Source organism: Mustela nigripes, chromosome 13, assembly GCF_022355385.1.
Source record: "Mustela nigripes isolate SB6536 chromosome 13, MUSNIG.SB6536, whole genome shotgun sequence".
Taxonomy (NCBI): Eukaryota; Metazoa; Chordata; class Mammalia; order Carnivora; family Mustelidae; genus Mustela; species Mustela nigripes.
Genome location: NC_081569.1, coordinates 22,801,798 through 22,824,838, shown reverse-complemented (window position 1 = coordinate 22,824,838; position 23,041 = coordinate 22,801,798). Strand labels below are relative to the sequence as shown.

General features: G+C 35.0%; 1 long non-coding RNA gene and 1 other non-coding gene across 3 annotated transcripts; one reads left to right on the top strand and one right to left on the bottom strand.

Moving 5' to 3' along the window:
- Window positions 1–4,209: 4,209 nt before the first annotated feature.
- Window positions 4,210–22,780, bottom strand: LOC132029115 (uncharacterized). Of its 2 annotated transcripts, none has more exons than XR_009407718.1 (4): window positions 22,619–22,780; window positions 6,045–6,173; window positions 5,164–5,201; window positions 4,210–4,446 (listed from the first exon to the last, which is right to left on the bottom strand). It is a non-coding gene; the product is annotated as an uncharacterized LOC132029115 (long non-coding RNA). The 2 variants fall into 2 exon arrangements; XR_009407717.1 differs by lacking the exon at window positions 22,619–22,780 and adding an exon at window positions 13,788–14,292.
- On the top strand, window positions 21,847–21,984 carry LOC132000358 (U4 spliceosomal RNA). Its single transcript, XR_009399259.1, has one exon. It is a non-coding gene; the product is annotated as a U4 spliceosomal RNA (small nuclear RNA).
- Window positions 22,781–23,041: the final 261 nt, after the last annotated feature.

Here is a 23,041-nt window from a genome sequence, read left to right as displayed (position 1 = left end):
TACTCTTGGGACACTGGTTGCCTCCTATACTGTTTTTCCCGTTACATGAGAAATTTCTTCACTGGTTATTTATTTAACAATTTGCATATTCATTTAGTTGATATTTCACACGTTTTCAATCATTAATTTTCGCCTTCTGTTTTCTCCTTTATGTATTTTATGAGACCATTTGCTGAGCCTCTGCTAACAAGCTTGTCACTAAAGACAGTACACAGTTTGATATGGGATGTGGGGAGTATTCAGATTCCATTTTGATCCAAAGCCTTGGACCATATCCATGCCTCTATAAATATATTGCATTTAGTTTACAATTTATAACTTGGTATGATGTTTCTACTCATATCAGAGGACCTGCACTTCAGCAACACCAAGCCTGCCTTTGAAAATCATATTCATATGACTAAAAACATTTCATTAAATCAACCAAGTCATTTTTGGAAACTTAAAACATCTTTATTCTGGAAACCTTCCTTTAAATAGCATGAAATTTATGATTGTGAGTAGACTTCTTAAAATTCTCCTGTCACAGACAGCACAGAACAGAATTTAGGGATATACAGGTTTTAGCAAACATAACCACTGCATTGTCTGTATCATCTGCACAGACACCACTACAGAGGGATGGGGAAATAATGAGTTATAACATGAATAATAAAAGCTCAGAAAGCTGAGGGTACATCTTCAAATAGCACCTCAAATAAAGTTCATTCACCATCAATCTCAGACTCCGTAAAAGGTTATGGCAACTTAAAAAAAATGACAACAAAGGAGAAAAACTATTGATTTACATCTACACAGAATATCAGATGCATCTGAACCAACTCTACTGCCCTGCCTCACAGTCAGTTCAAATTAAAAACAAAAACAAAAACAAAAAACACTGTTGAACACCCTGCCAATAATGATACTACCATCACATTTCCTTGATGGAACTTATTGCTAAAAACCATGCTCTTCTCAGGCACCTGGGTGGTGCAACTGGTGAAGTGTCTGCATTCAGCTCAGGTCATGATCCTCAGGTCCAGGGATGGAGCCAGCATCAGGTTCCCCCTACTCTGCAGGAAGCCTGCTTATCCTTCTCCCTCTGCCTGCCACTCCCCCTGCTCATTATCTCTCTGTCAAATAAATAAAAACTTTCAACAACAAAACAGTAATATACTCTTCTCTGTGATGTGAATGCATTTCATTAACCATGCCTAAAAAAAGTTCTACCTACCACCTGCATTTCAGACCATAGTTTAGAGATGAGCTTCACCAAATCCTTTAATTAACTCATTCCCTTCTTTGTCCTGTAGATCACAATCTCATTTTTTCACTACATATTTTCAATAAACATTTTGTTGAAAATTTCCCACAAGCCATTACACACAAATTCCTCCTGTGAGAATAAGATACACAACCAATAAAAGATTTTGAAAAATCACCAATGATTCTACCTAAGAATCACTGTAACTGTTAAAACTACTAGCATAAAAGTTTGATGATAAATAGGAAATTTACATAGATTCCCTACAGAATATTCACTAATTACAAAGGAATGTTAACTGTAAAGTGGATAAATCTAGTGGACATCAACTGAAAAAAGTGATCAAAATTAATGTCATTAATAACAGGAAAAGAGGTATAATTTTCCACCTGTTGTGAATCACTGAATTGGACAGACAGAAGTATGAAATATGCTTGACAAAATTGTAGAACATAAACCTATTTAGGAGGAAACAAAAAAATTCAAATTTGAGGGATCTATTAAAAAACTATTAGCCAATACTTTTTAAAGAATATTGATGTCATCAAAACACAAAAATGAATGAGAAACTGCTCTAGATTAAGTGAGACTAAAGAAACATGACACTTGATTGAACACAATATAGAATCTTTTTTCCAGGTCCTGAAGGATGAAAGAAATTGTCATAAAGAACAGTACTAGAACTGGTGAAATCTAATAGCAGACTATATATTACTGTAATATGTTGGTACTATTAATAAATTTCCTGATTTAAAAAAACTGTACCAGAGTTAAGAGGATTTGCAGGCTCTCAGAAAGTCGATTCTGAGACATTTTAGGATATAATTACATAAAATCTCTACCTTACTTACGAATACTTAATAAAGTAAGAATAACATAAGGTGGGAGAGAGAGAGAAGAGACAGAAAAAAAGAGGGAAGGAGGAAGAGCAGGGAAGTAAGAAAATAAAGAACAAACAATGTAGAAAGAAAGTTTGGGTAAGAGCATCTGAAAGAGATCTCTATGATTCTTGCAACTCTAAATCTAAAATTATTTCAAACTTAAAAAGTATAAAAAAAATACTACTGGTATAAGGTATGCTTAAGACAGTATGCTTATGTACTGGGGATCCTGGGTGGCCAGTCGTTTAAATGTCTGCCTTCAGCTCAGGTCATGATCCCAGCATCCTGGGATCTAGCCCTGTGTCAAGCTCCCTGTATAGTTGGGTGCATGCTTTTCCCTTGGCCTGTCACTTCCCCTTCTTGTGCACTCTCTCTTAAAAAAAAGAAGCTTATATACCTCCAAGAACCCCTCCACCAAGAAAAGGTCAATGGTTTCTACCTCTAAACAAACAGGATGACTCTTGTGATTGGAGGAAATGTGTACTATTTTTATTTCTTTCTTAAATAAAAACCATAACATTTATGGTCTTTATTTTAATCCATGGCCGGTTACTGTTTAAGAATTAAGTTAAAAATATGATTTTCACCTATTAGATTGGTTGAAAACTTAATAGATTGATAATATATATCCTATATAAGTTTTTATGAAAATTACCACAGCCACTACACCATAGCTATGTGCTGGCAATGTCACAGTATCTACTTAAATTAAAAGTAAGCAGAGCTGATGATTCCACAATGCCACAATTAGAAATCTATCTTACAGAAATGGAAGCCCAAGTGTTTTAATATTATATATACATATATATGTACATATATATATATAATTATATACATTAAAACATTTTATGTAGCAGCAAAAATAATGGTTTAATCTGCATTTCCCAAGATAGAAAAATGGATAAACCCATTATATCTACTTTATAACCAATGAAATGTTTGTAGGTATGCTTCATTTACTGGTTTAGAAATATGTCTACAATATATTAAATAAAAAATATAATTGCAAAACCATAATGACATCATATTTATAAAATATGTTCCAGATAAACTTCTATATAAGCTTAGAAATGTTATAAACCACTAACACAACTGATTAACTCGACACACTTAAGAAATAGGAATCATGAGAGACTATGGACTCTGAAAAACAATCTGAGGGGTTTGAAGTGGCGGGGGGGTGGGAGGTTGGGGTACCGGGTGGTGGGTATTATAGAGGGCACGGATTGCATGGAGCACTGGGTGTGGTGAAAAAATAATGAATACTGTTATGCTGAAAATAAATAAATTAATTAAAAAAATAACTCCAAAAAAAAAGAACAAGTAGGAATGAAAGAGGATGAATGACCACATTTTGTTCTAAATTGCTTAATAACCAATTCATCCCTTATGGCCCTGATTCAATGTACTAGGGATCAAACTTGTCTATTGAGACAGGCTGGGCAATGCACTTAGTAGTTCTCTGATGACAGTGTAGTTTATGCTCCAGAAAACTCAGTTAAAACTTCCAAAAAACACAACCATTTATATTAAGCCCATTTAGGTTAAACAGAAAACAAATGAAAATCAGAATAATGTGAATGAAAGTAAAATATCTTCATGGCTTGGGTTTTTTGGTCCAGTTCCAGTGATGGCAATAAAATGATAGAACTGTGTGTTCTACAGTCTCGATCTTCCTTACATAGCTGGAATTGTGATAGCATCTGAGTCTTAAATTAGGGTGCTAAGGAAAACATCAACTATAATCAGGCTCAGATCCTGTTCTAGAGGGAGACCTAGTAGGTGCCATAAAAAGTCAAACTATAAATGGTCTATTTCCATGTAACACAAATGTTTTAAAAGGATCTATTGTGGGGACCTCTCTAAAAACTGTGGGCTCATGATTCAAATGAGAAATAAAGTATTTTACAAATAGTATCCAAACTGGCCTATGGCAGGCTTGTGACAAAGCCTGGTTAGAATGCTTTAGTGTGACCAAGATGTCCATGGGATTGCACTAATTATATTTACTACACACAAATCTTATTCCCGCTTCTAATGGAAAACATAGAGGGGGAAAAAAATCAATGAGGTAAACAACAATAGAGGAAAGCGTAAGATATATTCAGAGAACAAAAAAGTACTTAACATTCTGGGCAATTACTTGCCAAAAAGAAGATCACTTCTATTCCTGGTGGTACATATATAAAACTTGTGCCTTTTGAGATATAAAGATGCAATGAGCTTCCAAAAGTGGACATAATGACAGGAAATAGGCGATGCTGTGCATGGTACCACTGCAGAAAGTATTGATGGTCCTCTTGTACATATGTTCAACACCTGGGATAGTGCAGAGGGTTGATTACAAATGGAAATAAACAAGTTATCACAAAGCCATGCATCAGGACAGAAGGATATCACCCTTCCAGTCAAGTATTCTACTGTATCCATGAAAAACAATTCCTATGAGCCAGATACTAAGTATCTTCCAACTACAAAAACCAGATATATTTACAGTAGGAAAACAACAAAAACATAATTTTACTTCCTCAGCCCATTTACTGTGATTTAAGTACCAATATTGTATTCCAAATTATTTTCATGTCATTTACACACCCATACATCCATTCTTTGAACAACCATTTCTAGTGTTAACTTCACAGTGTTAATTCATATACCAGTCAAAAGTTAAAAAATAAAAGATAATGGTACAAGAAAATACTAATAATCTGCCCTGTAAATTTCATAGGAATCTTTCCAAAAACCAAACCCCATTATCACAGTACCCACATTATCTATTCTTCCTGCTTTCCCAGAAGTTTATTGTGCTGCTTTTGATAGCTTTAACTAGAAGAAAACTTCTACATCCTTAAGTGTTGCTTACATACAATTGAGAACACTAAAACTTTAAGTTAAACTATAACCTCAAAATAATCATGTAGGTCCTATGAGGTTTGATGAAAAAGAAATTTACTGTCAAATAACTCAAAAACTTAACTATCAATATAGCCAAAAAAGATCTCTTAAAGATCAGAATATACACCTCAGTGTCCTTACCTGTAGACAGTTTCTTTGATCCTTGCTTATGAAACATGCTAGAAAACGAAAGGAAAGGAATAAGGAAAAAGGGAAGGGGAAGGGAAAAGGGAAAGAAGAAAGAAGGGAAAGGGAAGGTTAGAAAAGGAAAGGAAAGGGGAGGAGGAAGGAAGGAAGAAAGGGGAGGAAGGAAGGCGGGCAGGCATGGAATGAAGAAAGAACAGAGAAAGGGAGGAAGGAGGGGAAAGAGAGAGAGAAGCTTGAAAATAATTGAAAAATATCTTCATTCATCAAATGAAAGGGTGTTAAGGATATAACTTCTTAACATTAATAATAGAATAGAATGTTCCTCAACTCCTGTCTATCTACCTTACCTAAACACTGATAATATTACCAATACACTAAATTATTCATCTGGAAAAGTATTTTAGCTTTTTGCTATCATTAAGACCCACATTATTTGCAGCAAATTGTACTTCCTAATGGCTTTCCTTTCTAGTGCCATTTTATCCTCTTTTCACTTTATTCCTCACCTGCCTGACTTCCTTGTCTCCATTTATCCATCCATCACTAATGCATGTACTTCAAAACATGTAATATTTAAATGAATTTAACATTTACTGAGTGTACCGACAGAGATTATAGTCTCTGCACAACATCACATTTTATGATGAGTATATTAAAAGTAGTAAATCAAAATCTACACAATCTATGTATCAACACTGCATCAAAATTTAATGCCTTTTTAAATCTATTCCATTCCATATAATTGGCAATCACTCCACAATTTGATAAACCTATGATTTTCTGGAATTTATATATGGTTTGGAACCTTAAAATATTACCAATTTATTCTACATCAAAAAACAAACAAATAATACACCAGTGTTAGTGATTCTTACCAGTACTTTTGAAGAACGAAGTCCACAGAAATGAGAAATAAGTACAAGAATTTGGATTGATATAGAAATGTCAGATATTGAAGCATCTAAAATGTCTCAGTTCTTAAGCTGGTAACACCTCAGTTAAAACTGTGGAAAATATGGGAAAATTGTCATATACCATGATCAACATAAAATACTGATGGTAAAGTTGACTCTTGGATCAATCTCTTAAGAGTCCCCCAATTATTAAAATATAAAATGGAATCATAGAAAACAACTCTCATATTTTCACTATAGTTGGTTTTAGGTTTCTTTTTGTTTTGTTTGGTACTTTAAAAATACGACTATCACAATACTTTGAGAGCGCAATCACTAAATTTTTGTAAAAAATTGTAAAAAACAAATTAGCCTATATCCCTCAACAGTTGCTCCATTTTTTAATCCAAATTTAGATACGTCATTTTATGATATTAGTCTATTCTTCCAGTAACAAAATTCCTATACCATCCCTTCTTGAATTAAACCATCCATGCATCCGTATATCTATTAATCCACACTGAAAGAATCAATGATATTATCACACTCACACAAACCATTTACGTATGCATTGATCCTTACATTCATCATTAATGTAGCCAGCCATATGTGCACCTATGAATCTAAACACCCATTTATTTGCAGATGATGCCTGCATCCAACAATCCATTCTAGAAACCACTTAGATTCTAACATCTATGTATCTAAACAACTATACCTTCACTGAACATTAAGTCCACCAATCCATATATACCTCCGTCTTTCTGAAACATTAATTCTTTATTCTTGCATTAACAATCCACTTAATATTCTAGTTTTGATTCATTCTTTTAGTCATTCAATTCTGCACTGATTCATCCATTGCTGTACCCTCAGTTACATAAAGCATTAGTTCATTGTATCTACTTTCACAGCTGACTTTTAAAGTATCCCATCTTACATTCCTTCATCCACTAATTTTTATTTTATTTGTGTATTTATTTGATAGAGACACAGTGAGAGAGGGAACACAAGCAGGGGGAGTAGGAGAGGGAGAAGCGGGCTTCCTGCTGAGCAGGGAGACTGATGCAAGGCTCAATCCCAGGACCCTAAAGATCATGACCTGAGCTGAGGGCAGAGCCTTTAACCCACTGAGCCACCTAGGTGTCCCTAGATATTATTTATTTGACAGAGAGAGATCACAAATAGGCAGAGAGGTAGGTAGAGAGAGAGGAGGAGGCATGCTCCCTTTACGAGCCTGATGTGGAACTCAATCCAAGGACCCTGAGATCATGACCTGAGCCAAAGGCAGAGGCTTAACCCACTGAGCCACCCAGGCACCCCCCATGACATAATCTAAGTTTTACTACCTAAGGAACGAAAAAATGCATGAGTGTTTAAGACTTAAAATGAATTTTAGGCACAACTCTCTATAAATAGAAAAGTTCTGTACCTCCCTTGGAGGATATTTCCTACATTGCTTTCTTAAAGGCTCTTTCTCTCTGACAAATAAAATCTTTAAAAAAATGAATACTTTAAAAAAAAAAGGAAGTTCCTATGTCTATTTATCAAGAGTAGGATAAGTGAGATCTAACACGCACATCAGTAGAAATCACCTCCGGATAAGAGCGCACAACTGAGAAATACTGGACTTTGAGCTAGATGAATCAATGAGAAGGACACACAATTTTACGTGTAAATACAAAGTAAACTCATTATCTGAAGTCTGAGAGGTGTCCTATAGTAGATATTACTATTGATTCATGTTCTTTCTACTCTCCCTTTGAAGACATGGGAGAAATAGTTTGTAAATCCTCTAAGTTTACAGACGTGTATATGATTGATTTTACCCAAAACAAAATCTAAAATATTATTTCTCAAGTTATGTAATTTTCCAAACATCTCCAAGTGACAATAAACTCTTATGTTGTGATCATAGTGACATGAGAGAATCATGGTCTTTCTGGTATTTGGCCTATCAGTGACTGTTATTGAACCCAGGACACCTAGCAAATTCTTGTTGCAACAGTCTTTAAGAATACATCCTCGTAATTTAACATAACCGAAATTTATGAATTAACCTTGCCTGAATCAGTCTACCCATATATTCTTTCAGGGATATATCCATCAAATCATTCATCGTTATAACCATCTATTCATCTGTTCATTTCACATTATCAGTGTATATCCACATGTTTCTTATCCATACTCCCTTTCCACTCTCACATCAGAACTGAGAGTAGTAAATAGGTCCTAAATTATTTGCTTAAAATGTGCATCAAATCAGTCTGACCACAGGATTAACCTCAAATGACATCTCTACTTTATAATCTTTGCAAAGTTATGATAAGAACTGGGTGCTGTATATAAGTGTTCAATCACTATATAGTATACCTGAAATTAGTATTACACTGTATGTTAGCTGGAACTTAAATAAAAATCAAAATCAGGGGGCGCCTGGGTGGCTCAGTGGGTTAAGCCGCTGCCTTTGGCTCAGGTCATGATCTCAGAGTCCTGGGATCGAGCCCCGTATCGGACTCTCTGCTCGGCAGGGAGCCTGTTTCCTCCTCTCTCTCTCTCTGCCTGCTTCTCTGCCTACTTGTGATCTCTCTGTCAAATAAATAAATAAAATCTTTAAAAAAATTGAAATCAGTAAAAATAAAATAAAATGAAATTTTTCCATAGAACCTCAGTTACCTCTATTATGACTTTGCAGTATTGGCCAAATGCTTCAAGAGCTACTGTGAATCATTATGAGGGATTGGGGTAAATGAGAGTGGGAGATGAAGCAAGAGAAACTGGATGCTGAGAAACAAACTGAGGGTTTTGGAGGAGAAGAGGGTGGAGGGAATGGTTGAGCCTGGTGGTGAGTATTGAGGAGGGCACATTTGAATAGAGCACTGGGTGTGAGGCATCAACAATGAATCTTAGAACACTGAAAAAAATAAGATAAAATTAAAGTGTTTAAAAAAATCATTCTGAGGGAAAACAAAAGGAGAGAAGAGCTCAGGATTTTGGAAATATTCATTATCCCCAGTACCAAAAAAAAAATGCTGTCTTTATATTTATACTTTTTTTTTATCTTCAGCATATTTCTTTTAAAGAAATACCAAATCTTTTCTTTAGAATATTAACAAAACCACCAATCACTTGAATTGTTACCTAAATCAAAATGTATCCAATCCTTTTATTTCTAACTTATTCCATCATAACAGCATTTATTTTGTAGGACATTGAATATAAGAATTAGCTATTCATAAAATTCTGTAAATAGAATTTACAAATTCTATTTAATTCTTACAAAAGACCTGAACTGTTTTCAGATACTACCCAGGCAACAGGAACAAAGAACATTCACATAGTTGTGATGATAAAAATCATTGTTTTGGACTACCTGCATGGCTTGGTTGGTTAAGTGGCTGTCTTTGGCTTGGGTCATGATCCCAGAGTCCCTGGATGGAGCTCTGAGTCAAGCTCCTGAATAAACCTTGGAGTCTCCTCCTCCCTCTGTCCTTCCCTCCCTACTCCCTCCCACACAAGTGCACACACTCTCTCTCAAATAAATAAGTAAAATCTTTCTTATAAGCCATCATTTTGTAATCATCACTTCCTACATCCCGACACTTGTATCTTATTTATACTTATATCCCAAAAATTATTCCATAGTACCTTATATGTACTTACCAATCAATTTTAAGATTACATATTACTACAAGATGTATAATGAATTTGCCACAAATTAAATAAATTCACTAAATACTCAATCCCTATCCATGTAAGTTTTACGTTCTACACTACCACCATCATATGGTTTTACCAGATTCCCCTCCCTTCAGCTTGCTGAAAGAGAATGTTGTCAAATATCTGGACTTACTGGAAATCTAATAGCTGAGACATTTATTATATCCTGTTTGTATTGTTAATTATAATTATACTTAGTATAAACAAATCCAAGGATACTTCCATATCAATTTTTACTCCTTCCATGACTATTTAGTCATAGGTGCCTGGGCTGCTCAACCCCAGCATCACGGGATTGAGTCCCACATTGGGCTCCCAGCTCTGCAGGGAATCTGCTTCTCCTTCTGACCTTCTACCCTCTCATGCTTTCACTCTTCCCCACTCTCTCTCAAATAAATACATAAAATATTAAAAAAAATAATAAATGAGTTGTCCTTAGATTTTTTTGGTAGTTTTCTACCCTATATTAGGATCTATCTGTATTAGAAGATTTCAGCATTCTTATATTACATATCCTTTCTTAATTATCATTTGGTGTTTGCTTTGCCTATTATGTTATTTTAACATTATGAAATTCATCACTTCTTTTATTAACAATTCTAGAATTTTAATAATAAGGATTTAAATATCCTTCACTCCTAGGTTAAGAAAATCAGCATGTTCTGTAATTCTGTAATTTCCTCAGTTTAATTTAAACCTCTGAGTCACATAAAATCCATCCTGCTCTATACTGGAAGAAATGCATCAAACTTCATTTTTCTGTATTTGGCTAACAACTCCCTCCAGTGATGGCAGGTAATAATATTGCACTTTCTATGTCCTAATGAACCTGTAAAGTTCTTGATTTTCTGTACTATTGCATTACTGTGCATTCATGTGTAATACATTTCTTCTTTTTGATGTTCAATCTTAAGATAAACTTGGTGGCAGTTATCACTGCCAATTTTAAGACCTCAACTCTCAATATTCTATCATTTGCAGTAATAGATAAAGGAACAGATCTATTGAGAACAAGATTCTTCTGTGACATATTTATTGCAGATATAAATATCTGGGGGCCGCTGGGTGGCTCAAGGGGTTGAAGCCTTTGCCTTCGGCTCAGGTCATGATCTCGGGGTCCTGGGATCGAGCCTGCATCTGGCTCTCTGCTTAGCAGGGATCCTGCTTCCTCCTCTCTCTCTCTCTCTCTCTCTGCTTGCCTCCCTGCCTACTTATGATCTCTGTCTCTCAAATAAAGAAAATCTTTAAAAATAAATGAATAAATAAATATCCAAATCACTCTAGAGGAAACAGACATCCTGTATATTTATATGTTCTTATAAATATTATGCTATCCTTAGCCTAGAAGAGCCTTTTATTTGAAATACAGACCTATTCCAAATTTCCTTAATACCTCTGTCTTCTGTTTCACCTTAATATCAATAAATATTGCTTAAATGATTACCAGACATGTGATTATTTAATAGAGCAGAAGATGAAAAGAAAACAATAATCAAAGAAATCATACTGTTAACTTTTTTAGAAGCTAACAAGGTCATTATTATTTTACTCATATGTGCAATTTAAGAAAAAAAAAGGAGGGGATAAACAGAAAAAAAATTGTCTTAAACCTAGAGAATAGTTTGTTACCAGAGGGATGGTGGGTAGGAGGATGGTGAAATAGCTGAAGGCAAATAAGAGGACACTTATTGGGATGAGCAATGAGTAATATATAGAATTACTGAATCACCATATTGTACACCTGAAACTGGTATAATACTGCATGTTAACTACACTTGAATAAAAAATTACACTTAGGGGCGCCTGGGTGGCTCAGTGGTTTGGGCTGCTGCCTTCGGCTCGGGTCATGATCTCAGGGTCCTGGGATCGAGCCCCGCATCAGGCTCTCTGCTCCGCAGGAAGCCTGCTTCTCTCTCTCTCTCTCTCTCTCTCTCTCTCTGCCTGCCTCTCTGCCTACTTGTGATCTATGTCTGTCAAATAAATAAATAAAATCAAAAAAAAATTATACTTAAAAGCTAACCAAAGGCAACTTATGAATACACCTGAAAATTTTTTACTTTCCCCTATTCATCACTTATCTGCATTAGAAATTGTTTCCCATGAAGAAATGACTAGGTCTCCTGAACTTTTTCCTAATCAAAACCTTTCATGCATTTTCTATCCATGAAGACCAGATATGTGAGATGAAAAGCACATTCAGTATAGAATATTATGTGACTTGTACTCTGAAAGAAATCTGAGAAGGTGCTATCAACCATAACTAGAAGAAATTAAACAGTACTTTCTGGGTGCCACTTGATAAAACATATGGACCACAGAACAACACAAAATGACAAAATAAGATCCTCTACTATCCTTAAGAACTAGTTTTCAGAAAATAATTCAATAAATTGCCACTGCAAAAATGGTATTGGATTAACTAACAGCCAACACATTTACTTGATTCTCATACATTTTATTAATTTTTATTTGCTAATGCCCTCCCTCTTCTTAAACATATGAAAATATTCATGCAACCTACAATCTTCCAGTAACATATGATGTATTGACCTTTATACTGAGTTTATGATGAACGTTGCCTACAATCTTTAAGAACATAAAACTAGGGGTGCCTGGGTGGCTCAGTGGGTTAAAGCCTCTACCTTCACTCAGGTCATGATCCCAGAGTACTGGGATCGAGCCCCATATCAGGCTCTCTGCTCAGCAGGGAGCCTGCTTCCCTTCCTCTCTCTGCCTGCCTTTCTCCCTACTTGTGATCTCTGTCAAATGCATAAATAAAAAATCTTTAAGGAGTTAATACTTATTCTTCTCAAACTATTCAAAAAAAAAAATAGAAAAGAAGCAAAACTGCCAAATTCCTTCTCCATGGACAGCATCATCCTGGTAACAAAACTAGACAAAGACCCCACTAAAAAAGAGAACTACAGGCCAATTACCCTGATGAACATGAATGCAAAAATTCTCAATAAAACAGTAGCAAAACAAACCCAACAATAAATTAAAAAAAAACAATCATTCACCACAATCACATGGGATATATCCTTGGGATGCAATGTTGGTCCAAAATTTATAAATTAATCAAACTGATAAATCTACACTGACAAAACAGAAGAACCATATTATCATTTCAACAGATGTAGAAAAATGATTTGACCAAGTAAAACATCCATTCATGCTAAAAAAAGAACCTTCAACAAAGTAGGTTTAGAGGAAACATACCTCAATATAATAAAAGCTATACAGGAAAAACCCAAAGCTAATACCTTCGTCAGTAAAAACAACTTTTCTTCTACAGTCAGGAACTAGAGAGGGTTACTCACTGTCACATGTTATTTACCATAGTACTAGAAGTCCTAGCAACAGCAAACAACCAAAAGGAATCCAAAGTGGAAAGAAAGGCAAATACTTTTCACTCTTTTTTTTTTTTTTTTAAAGATTATTTATTTATTTATTTGACAGAGAGATTACATGTAGGCAGAGAGGCAGGCAGAGAGAGAGGAGGAAGCAGGCTCCCTGCTGAGCAGAGAACCCGATGTGGGACTCGATCCCAGGACTCTGGGATCATGACCTGAGCCGAAGGCAGCGGCTTAACCAACTGAGCCACCCAGGCGTCCCTACTTTTCACTCTTTGCAGATGACTTGATACTCTATATTGAAAACTCAATTGACACCACCAAAAACCTGCTAGAACTGATGCAAACTCAAATAGTCGAGTCACAGTATACAAAAATCAAAGTACAGAAATCTGTTGCTTTTCTCTATGAGATTAATGAAGCAGTAACCCTAGAGAAATTAAGAAATCAATCCCATTTAGAACTTCACCAAAAGACCACATAACTAGAAATAAAGCTAACCAAAGAGGTGAGAGACTATTCACAGAAAACTATAATATATTGATGAAAGAAACTGATGAAAACATAAAGAAATGGAAAATCATTCAATACTCATGGATTGGAAGAACAAATATTGTTAAAATGCATACAGTATCCAAAGCAATGTACTCACTTACTGCCATCCCTATCAAAATACCACTCATATTAGAGCATGTTGGTGGCTTGATGGGGTAAGCCTCTGCCTTTGGCTCAGGTCATGATCTCAGGGTCCTGGGATTGAGTCCCGCATCAGGCTCTCTGCTCAGCTTGGGAGCCTGCTTCTCCTTCTCTCTCTGCGTACTTCTGATCTCTCTCTCTCTTTCTATCAAATAAATAAGAAATCTTTAAAAAAATAATACTACCTGTATTTTTCACAGAGCTAGAATAAACATCGTATAATTTGTATCAAAGCACAAAAGACCCTGAATTGACAAAGCAACTTTGCAAAAAGAAAGCAAAGCTGGAGGCATCACAATTCTACATCTCAGGTTACACTGCAAAGCTCTAGTAATCAAAAGGTTGTGGTGTTAGACAAAAATGGACACATAGAAAAGTGGAACTAAAAAGAAAATAAACCCACAGCTATATGATTAATTAATCAACAAAGCAGGAAATAATATCCAATGGCAAAAAAAGTCTCTTCAATAAATATAATGGGGGAAACCGTAGACAGCAACACACAAAAGAATGAAACTGGACAACTTTCTTACATTGTACACAAAAATAAATTCAAAATGGATGAAATCCCTTAATGTGAGATCTCAAACAATAAAAATTCTAGAGAACACAGGCAATAAATCTGCTGATATCAGCTGAAGCAACTGTTTTTCTAGGCAAGTCTCCTGAGGCAAGGGAAACAAAAGAAAGAATAAACTAACATTAAAATAAACACATTAAAACACATTTAAATAAACACATTAAAATAAAACAACACATTAAAATAAAAAGCTTCTCAGGTGCCTATGGGGCTCAATTGGTTAAGCCTCCAACTACTAATTTTGCCTTAAGTCATGGTCTCAGGGACATCAGATCTGTGCTGAGCATGGACCCTGCTTAAGATTCTCTCTCTCACCCTCTCCATTTCCCTTCCACTCACTCTAACTCTCCTGCTCTAAAAACAATAAAATATAAAAAAATAGAAAGCTTCCATACAGTAAAGGAAATAATCATCAAACTAATGAGCAACATAACGAATGGAAAAAGATATTTGCAAATGACACATCTGATGAAGAATTCATTACTCTAAATATATAGTCATATAACTAAACACTCAAAAATCATAATAAATAGCAAATATATGAACAGACATTTCTCTAAAAAAGAATACAGATGGCCAAAGAACACATGAAAAGATGCTTTTCACTCATCATCAGGATAATGCAAATCAAAATTACAATAATGCATCACTTCAAAGGGGTCACAATGGCTAAAATAAACAACAAAAGAAGCAGCAGGGTTGGGGAAGATATGGGGAAAACAGAATATTCTTGCCCTTTTGGTGAAATGCAAAGTGGTGCAGACACTCTGGAAAACAGTATGAAGATTCCTCAAGAAGTTAAAAAATAGGGGTCCTTGGGAGGCTCAGTTGTTAAGCATCTGCCTTTGGCTCAGGTCATGATCCCAGGGTACTGAATTGGGCTTCCTGCTCAGTGGGAAGTCTGCTTCTCCCTCTCTGACTCCCCCTGCTTATGTTCCCTTTCTGGAAGGCTGTCTGTCATATAAATGAAATACAAAAAAAAATTTAAATTAAAAAAATAGAACTACCTTATGACCTATGAATCACATACTGTAAATGTACCTAAATATTACAAAATCACTAACTAAAAGTAGTACATCCACCCCTAAGTTTATTGCAGCATTATTTACAACAGGCAGGTTATGTAAGCAGCCATGTGTCCACTGACTGATGAATGGATACTTAACTAGTTTGTGTTTATATCATATATATGACAGAAAGTTACTAAGTTATAAAAAATAATCAAACTGTCATTTGCAACCACACAGATTGAGGTTGAGAGTACTGTATTAAGTGAAATAAGTCAGTCATAAAAAGACAAATACCATATTCTTTCGCTCGTAGGTGGCAGGTGGAATTTAAGAAACAAACTAGCAAACAGAAGAAAGAGAGAAACCAAAACTCTTAACTCTAGAGAAAAAAAAAACCCAATGGTTATTATAAATGATGTGGGGGGGATAGGAATTGAGTGTACTTGTGATGAATGCTAGGGGATACTTGGAATTCTTGAATCACTATATGGATACTTGAAACTAATTTAACACTGTACCTTAACTATACAGGAATCCAAATTTTAAAATTCTTATGTTCAGGCCCCTGGGTAGCTCAGTGGTTAAGTGTCTGCCTTTAGCTCAGGTCATCATCCTAGAGCCCTGGAATTGAGTCCCAAATCAGGATCCCTGCTCAGTGGGGAACTTCTCCCTCTGCTTCTCCCTCTCCCACACTTCCTGTTGGTGTTTCCTCTCTCACTGTGTCCCTGTCAAGTAAATAAAATGAAATCTTTAAAAAAAATAAAAAAATAAAAATTTGTACTGTTCTTATAGTAAATGAATTATATTGTACTACCATAGAAAATATTCCTGCAATAAATAACCAATGAGGGGCACCAGGATGACTCGGTCATTAAGCATCTGCCTTCAGCTCAGGTCCTGATCTCAGTCTCCTTCTCAGCAAAAAGCTTGCTTTTCCCTCTCCCACTCCCCCTGATTGTGTTTGTTCTCCCTCTCTCCACCTCTCTCTCAAATAAATTAATATATAAATAAAATATTATCAAAAAACATTGTCAAAAATGACAAAAGAATTAATAAATCCAATATGGTAGGTCATTTACACCTAGCTATCATAGCAAATGGAGGACATTATAGCCTATTACAAGGATGTCATATACTAGTTGAATAATCTAGGAATGTAAGTTTCAAAAGGCAAGTATCCTGATATTTTCCAAATATAAATAGAACAGATTATTTTTATAAGGAATTACACATTACAAGCCACGTGGAATGGAATGCATCATTATTCAAGTGCTGATTTGAATGTAACTATTTTAAAAACACATTACAGGGGCACCTCTGCCTTCGGCTCGGGTCATGATCCCAGGGTCCTGGGATCGAGCCCCGCGTCGGGCTTTCTGCTCTGCAGGTAGCCTGCTTCCTCCTCTCTCTCTGCCTGCCTCTCTGCCTACTTGTGATCTCTGTCAGATAAATAAAGAAAAAAATCTTAAAAAAAAATAAAAAAAAAATAAAAACACATTACATATGAATAGTATTTTTTTTAAGATTTTATTTTATTTGACAGAGATCAAGTAGGCAGAGAGAGAGTGGGAAGCAGCCTCCCTGCCAATGCAGAGATTCAGGGCTCAGTACCAGAAGGCAGAGGCTTTAACATACTGAGCCACGCAGACATCCCTGAATAGTATTTTTTTTATCTATAAATACCTCAAAGTACTTTATATCCCCCTGTGATACACTATAATGATTTTACTATATATTCTTCACCAGGTAGCATAATGATCATCCTTTAGAAGTAATGGGACCCCCAAATGAGGAAACCCAACAAAATACATTGAGAAGACATTATAAAAGCGATGTAAGCCTTAATTATTATTTCTAGTATAAGACATGAGAAAATCTAAGTACATATTCACCTTCTATTTTCGACATAGTTAAGAAATGATCATGAAACATTGACAGAATGGTCAAATATTCAACATGAAAAGAAACAAGAAGAAAATTGAGGTTAGGACACCAATAGCAAGTCATATTAATAAGACTAAGATGGTCCCTATTAGAGATAGAGATACAGACCTATAACCATAGTGAACCTGTCACAATTACTTATAGTGCTTTGTACATAGGAGACTCCTCTTTCCATGTACCCGTCATGTATTTAAAAGTCTGAGCTATACTTTTGCTATGGTCTAACACAGATATATATATCTAAGGTATACTATATATACATATACATATATATACATATATATATTCTATATATAGAATATGTCTATATTCTATATACAATATAAAAATGTATATAATATTCTATATATAGTCTATATAATTCTGTAATGTTTATAGATAGTTACATAGGTATGTGCCAGAGAATACAGGAAAGAGACACAGAATACCTCAAGGTAGAAATAACATGTGTATTAGTCATAACAATGAACTTAATACACTAGAAATAGGGGATAAAATCAATAGGAATATAAAAGAAACAGAAATATTAAGTTCCTGTCTTAAGTCTTCACTTCTGAATGAAATGAATTACAAAATATCAAGTATCTTTAACATATTTAACACATGAGGGGCGCCTGGGTGGCTCAGTGGGTTAAGCCGCTGCCTTTGGCTCAGGTCATGATCTCAGGGTCCTGGGATCGAGTCCCACGTCGGGCTCTCTGCTCAGCAGGGAGCCTGTTTCCTCCTCTCTCTCTCTGCCTGCCTCTTTGCCTACTTGTGATCTCTCTGTCAAATAAATAAATAAAATCTTTAAAAAAAAACATATTTAACACATGAAACAAAAAAGCAAGAGAAAATGTCCTATATTAAAAGAGAGAAAAAGATTTAATATGAAGACTAGATTACTATAAATAACCAAATATAAGATAAAAATGGCCTAGATAAAAATGCACAGTCCCAGCTTGGATCCAGATTTTCCAATTCTTATGGTATCTTGGGACCCACTCACACATTTACATGAGAATTTATTTTTAAACTCATTAAGGGATTCTACTTAATAACACAATAATAGACATATTATATTATAGTTATTTAAAATTCTTTTCTAATTGCATGCAGCAAATTCAAGATTGAAATTTCTTGGAATTTGTAACTTTCAAAATATGGCAAAATATTGAAAATTATTCATTTTAGTTGCTCAGCATGTTTAAATTCATTATTATGATTTTATATATATATGTAATTTTTTCTTCCAAGATCATATCTATTTTATGAACAGAGAGAGATAACAGGAGCGGATGCAATAGCAGGCAGAGGTAGAAGGAGACACAAAGAGAGCACAAGCAGGCAAAGTGGTAGGGAGAGGGAGAGGGAGCAGCAGGCTCTCTGCTGAGCAGGAGCCCAATGGAGGACTCAATCCCGGAACCCTTGGATCATGACCTGAGCTGAAGGCAGAATGTTAACCAACTGAGCCACCCAGCTGCCCCTGAATATGAAAATTTTTATAATAAAAAGAACCCAAACTTCAAAGAGTTCAACATGATAATACCCATGACTCCTAGCAAATTCCTTAAATATATACCCAAAGGAAATGAAAACAGGGACTCAAGACATTTTCACACTAATATTCCTATCAGCATTATTCAAAGTGGACAACCATAAGCCGAACTATTATCTAAGTGTTAAAAAAAAAAAAAAAACTAGTAAAACTGGACATATATATACTTTGGAATATTACTGGGCCACAACAATAAATGAAGTTCTGAGGCATAACTTATTTCCTAACTACCATTCCCTATAAGGAACCAGGTATCCTCAGAGAAATTACTGTTCCCATAACTAGAACAAGAGAAAAAATAAACCCGGATACTGTTAGATGGCCAGAAAGTATATGGTCCTCAGAAAAGGACATATGGATCCAGAAGCCAAATTAAGACCGAGGCCAACTAAAGAGAGACCTGACTTGCCAAATGAGGGAAAATTTGATTCAAGAGTAATGAATTTAACCCAAATGACAAGTGAGAAATGTCCATGTGTCCACACTGAATTGAATACAAACTTAAATGGGGGACAAGGAATAACTCTTAATTATAGTACAAAATTTCAATTCTAATTAATAAAATGTAGGACTGACAAATTTTTAAAAATCGAAATTTGCATTTTCAACATAGTATCATGTCATCTTAGAGGAGTGAAAGTTTGACTTTTTCTTTGCCGATTTGGATGTAACTGTTTTTGTTGTCCAATTCCTGAGGTTAGAACTTCCAATACCGTGATGAACAATAGTGGTGAATGTGGACATCCCTGTTGTGTTCCTGACCTCAGGAGAAAAACTCTCAGTTTTTTCCATTGAGGATGGTAATTGCATAGATCATGGAATTTAACTATATGGCTTTTGTGATAATGAGGTATGATCCCTCTATCCCTACACTATAGAGTTTTAATCAAGAGAAGATGCTGTATTGTGTCAAATGCTTTCTCTACAACTATTGAGAGGATTATAGGGTTCTTGTTCTTTATCAATGTGGTTTTTATCACATTAACTAATTTGCAGATGTTGAACCACCCTTGAAGCCCCAGAATAAATCCCACGTGGTTGTGGAGAATAATCCTTTTAAGATACTGTTAGGTCCTCTTAGCCAATTACTTATCAGATAAAGGGCTAGTATCTAAAACCTATAAAGAACTTCTCAAACTTGGGGCACATGGGTGGCTCAGTGCGTTAAAGCCTGCCTTCAGCTCAGTTCATGATCCTGGTGTACTGGGATTGAGCCCTCTATGGGGCTCTCTGCTCTGCGGGAGCCTGCTTCCTCTTCTCTGCCTGTCTCTCCGCCTACTTGTGATCTCTTTGTCTGTCATATAAATAGATTAAAATCTTTATCAGGGGCACCTGCTTTTGGCTCAGGTCATGATCCTAGAGTCCTGGGTTCGAGCCCTGAGTAGGGCTCTCTGTTCTGCTCAGCAGGGAGCCTGCTTCCTCCTCTCTCTCTGCCTGCTTCTCTGCCTACTTGTGATCTCCCTCTGTCAAATAAATAAATAAAATCTTAAAAGTAAAAAACTTATCAAACTCAACACCCAAAACAAAAAAATCCAGTCAAGAAATGGGCAGAATTTTTCCAAAGAAGATATATAAGTGGCCAACATGAAAAAAATGCCCAGCATCCCTCTGCATCAGGGAAATACAAATCCAAATCACAATGAGATACCACCTCCCACCACAATGGCTAAAATTAACAAGTCAGAAAGTGATAGATGTTCCCAAGGATGGGGAGAAAAGGGTTCCTACTGTTGATGAGAATCTAAGCTGTTGCAGCTACTCTGGAAAACAGTATGGATGTGCCTCAAAAAGTTAAAAATAGAACTATGACCCAGCAATGGGACTATTAGGACTATTAGGTATTTATACAATTGATACAAACAGAGAGATTTGAAAGTACACCAACACTGCAATGTTTATAGTAACAATGTCCACAAAATCCAAAACTTGGAAAGTGCCCAAATGTCCATCAACAAGTAAACAGATAAAGATGTGGTACATATATACAATGGAACATTATTCAGCCATAATAAAAATTAAAATTTCATGATTGGCAACAATGTGGATATAACTAAAAAGTGTTATGCTAAGCCAAGTAAAAGTCAAAGAAACACAAATATCATGATTTCACTTGTATGTGTAACTTAAGAAATAAAACATGATCATAGAGGAAGTTAGGGAAAATTAAAATAAGACAAAATCATGGTGTGAGACAAACTCTAAGAGACTCTTAACTCTAAGAGATGAACTGAGTGTTGCTGGAGGGGAGTTGGGTAGGAGAATGGGGTACCTGGGTGATGGGCATTAAGGAGGGCACAAGATGTAATGAGCACTGGGTATTACATGTAATTGACAAACCACTAAACTAAATTCTGCCTCTGAAACTAAAAGAAAAAAAAGTGTTTTGTCAAAAGAAATCACAATTTGTCAAACACCATTGTGTATTAATTATTACAAGCAACAATAGTCTAAAATTTGCAGATAAGTATAACAGTATTTATAGTATCTTCTCCAACATACTTGCTACGTAACACTGTAATCAAAGTTACATCACTAGTCACAAGGCGTATCAGCATTATGTGATCTCTAGTGATGATCTGAGAAGGGAGTACCATTTCTGTAGTAATCTTATGCACAACCTCAATTTCAATGACAAAAATCACACAAACCCATATGGAGTTATGTTAATAAATATTCTGTAGACTCTTCAAAAACATCAACATTGTGAAAATAAAAGAAAACTGGGCATCTGCCCCAAGCAAAGTGGCATTAAGGAGACTATGACAACTATCTGCAGTGCAGGATTCCACTTTCAGTCATGGATTATAAAAATATCAGTTAACAGAACTATACCAATTTCCTAGTATAGGTAACTGTGTAACACATATGAAAGATTTAATACAAGAGGAGGGTAGAGAACAATATACATTTTTGTAAGCTGAAAGTTATTTGAAAATAAAAATTAAGCTTTGCGCAGTGGCAGTATCGTAGCCAATGAGGTTTATCCGAGGCACGATTATTGCTAATTGAAAATAAAAATTAAAAAATTATTGCTAATACTTCTGGTTTTCAGTTGATAAAAAAATAATACTACAAATATATAGATAGAACAGGTAAACCAAATACAAAAACCTGACAAAAGCAGAATATAAGCTATTTATGTAGGATATTTTCAGAAATTGCAAAGAAAAATTCTAACAATAGGGAAATATTTACGGATATATATGCACAACAAATAGACCTCCACGTTCATACATACACAAAGTATAGCTCAAGAATGTTCATTTTTAGGAAGTTACTTTTTAGCATTATCAATAATTATAATGGCATGTGTGATCACCTATAATCACCTATAATATGTGACAAATATAAAGCATTTTATTAAACTGTCATCAAATTTTGCATAAATGCCCAGGATAGGAAAGTTACCTAAAATGACCCATAAGTAAATGAACCTTAAAATAGTAAGACTAATATTCACTGTCAAATAAGCTAGAGCTGTTTCTGCTTCCATATTTCTATAAGAACCATGAATTAGGAAAGAAAGGCAAAATTCTGGAATTTTAATGAAATGTCACTAGGAAAGTAAACAAAAATGGCTCTTTATGAAAATAAACTAGTAGTACTATTCCCGTAACTACAGTAACAAAACTATGAAATGACTGGGAATGATTTTAAAAAACCACACCAGCAGTTTCCCAACAATTTGATTAAAAAAAAAAAAAAGACAGACATACCTTGCAGATTGATAGGAAGACTCACTTTTAAAGACATCTATTCTCTCCTAATTAATCTATTAAATTTGGTGCAAATGAAATTAAAACTGCATTTTTTTCCAACTTGCAAAATAATTTTAAGCATCAATTGAGAGAAAAAAATGCGACTATAGAAAGGGAATATTCTGGAAAAAAAAAGAGAAATGAGATAGATCTCAATGGAATAGACAAAATCATCAGTAACTTTAAAGTATCAAAAGACAGTAAGGCAAACAAATAGAGATGCAGATGATTCTATGTGGGAATTTCTAAGTAACTATGGTAGCATTTAGCTAAGTGATAACTTCTTAAATCAAGGTAAATAATTTCACTGGGTAATGGTTTAAAACCACAGTAACAATTAACGGAAAAAATGAAATGACAGAGTGACAAAAAACAGAATAC